Here is a 2,296-nt window from a genome sequence, read left to right as displayed (position 1 = left end):
TGAGGGCGGTAGAGTGAGGGCGGTATAGTGGTAGAGTGAGGGCGGTAGAGTGGTAGAGTGAGGGTGGTAGAGTGGTAGAGTGATGGTGGTAGAGTGAGGGCAGTAGAGTGAAGGCGGTAGAGTGGTCGAGTGAGGGTGTGATGGCGGTAGAGTGAGGGCAGTAGAGTGGTAGAGTGAGGGCGGTAGAGTGTGGGCGTGAGGGCAGTAGAGTGGTAGAGTGAGGGCGGTAGAGTGGTAGAGTGAGGGCAGTAGAGTGAGGGCGGTAGAGTGAGGGCAGTAGAGTGGTACAGTGAGGGCTGTAGAGTGAAGGCGTGAGGGCGGTAGAGTGGTAGAGTGAGGGTGGTAGAGTGAGGGCGGTAGAGTGGTAGAGTGAGGGCGGTAGAGTGAGGCATGAGGGCAGTAGAGTGGTAGAGTGAGGGCGGTAGAGTGGTAGAGTGAGGGCGGCAGAGTGAGGGCGGTATAGTGGTAGAGTGAGGGCAGTAGAGTGGTAGAGTGAGGGTGGTAGAGTGGTAGAGTGATGGTGGTAGAGTGAGGGCAGTAGAGTGGTAGAGTGAGGGAAGTATAGTGGTATAGTGAGGGCGGTAGAGTGGTAGAGTGAGGGTGGTAGAGTGGAAGAGTGAGGGCGGTAGAGTGAGGACGGTAGAGTGTTAGAGTGGGGGCGGTAGAGTAAGTGCGGTAGAGGGGTAGAGTGAGGGTGGTAGAGTGGTAGAGTGAGGGTTGTAGAGTGAGGGGGTGAGGGCGGTAGAGTGAGGGCAGTAGAGTGGTAGTGTGGGGGCGGTAGAGTGGTAGAGTGAGGGTGGTAGAGTGAGGGCCGTAGAGTGGTAGAGTGAGGGCAGTAGACTGGTAGAGTGAGGGCGGTAGAGTGAGGGCAGTAGAGTGGTAGAGTGAGGGCGGTAGAGTGGTAGAGTGAGGGTGGTAGAGTGGTAGAGTGAGGGTGGTAGAGTGAGGAGAGTAGAGTGGTAGAGAGAGGGCGGTAGAGTGGGGGTGGTAGATTGATAGAGTGAGGGCGGTAGGGTGAGGGTGGTAGAGTGGTAGAGTGAGGGCGGTAGAGTGAAGGCGTGAGGGCGGTAGAGTGGTAGAGTGAGGGCGTGTGGGTGGTAGAGTGGTAGAGTGAGGGCAGTAGAGTGGTAGAGTTAGGGCGGTAGAGTGAGGGCGGTAGAGTGGTTGAGTGAGGGCGGTAGAGTGAGGGCGTGAGGGTGGTAGAGTGGTAGAGTGAGGGCGGTAGAGTGAGGACATGAGGGACGTAGAGTGAGGGCGGTAGAGTGGTAAAGTGAGGGCGGTAGGGTGAGGGCGGTAGAGTGGTAGAGTGAAGGTGTTAGAGTGAGGGCAATAGAGTGGTAGAGTGAGGGCGGTAGAGCGAGCACGGTAGAGTGGTAGAGTGAGGGTGTTAGAGTGAGGGCAGTAGAGTGGTAGAGTGAGGGCAGTAGAGTGAGCACTGTAGAGTGGTAGAGTGAGGGCGGTAGAGTGGTAGAGTGAGGGCGGTAGAGTGAGGGCGGTAGAGTGAGGGCAGTAGCGTGTGGGCAGTAGAGTGGTAGAGTGAGGGCAGTAGAGTGAGGGCATGAGGGCAGTAGAGTGATAGAGTGAGGTCGGTAGAGTGAGGGAGTCATGGCGGTAGAGTGGTAGAGTGAGGGCGGTAGAGTGAGGGTGTGAGGGCAGTAGAGTGGTAGAGTGAGGGCGGTAGAGTGAGGGAGTCATGGCGGTAGAGTGGTAGAGTGAGGGCGGTAGAGTGGTGAGGGTGAGGGTGTGTGAGAGGGTGAGGGTGTGTGCGGGTGAGGGTGTGTGAGGGTGACGGGGTGTGCAGGTGTGTGAGAGTGAGGGGGTGTGAGGGTGAGGGGGTGTGTGAAGGTGAGGGTGTGAGGGAGAGGGGGTATGGGGGTGTGGGTGGGTGAGGGTGAGGGGGTGTGAGGGTGAGAGGGTGTGTGAGGGTGAGAGGGTGTGTGAGTGTGCGGGTGGGTGAGGGTGGGTGAGAGGGTGAGTGAGAGGGTGTGTGAGGGTGAGAGGGTGTGTGAGGGTGAGGGGGTGTGTGAGGGCGAGGGGGTGTGAGGAGAGGGTGAGGGGGTGTGAGGGTGAGGGGGTGTGAGGGTTAGGGGGTGTGAGGGTAAGGGTGTGGGGGAGGGTGAGGGTGAGAGGGTGGGGGAGGGTGGGTGAGAGGGTGAGTGAGGGTGAGGGGTTGTGTGAGGGTGAGGGGATGTGAGGGTGTGGAGGTGAGGGAGGGTAAGGGAATGTGAGGGTGAGGGGATGTGTGTGTGAGGGTGAGGGGTGAGAGGATACGTGAAGGTGAGAGGGTGTGTGAGGG

The sequence above is a fragment of the Lissotriton vulgaris genome, unplaced genomic scaffold (assembly GCF_964263255.1).
Source record: "Lissotriton vulgaris unplaced genomic scaffold, aLisVul1.2 SCAFFOLD_215, whole genome shotgun sequence".
NCBI lineage: Eukaryota > Metazoa > Chordata > Amphibia > Caudata > Salamandridae > Lissotriton > Lissotriton vulgaris.
The sequence above is the reverse complement of the archived record's forward strand: the minus strand, read 5'-3'. Positions refer to the sequence as shown.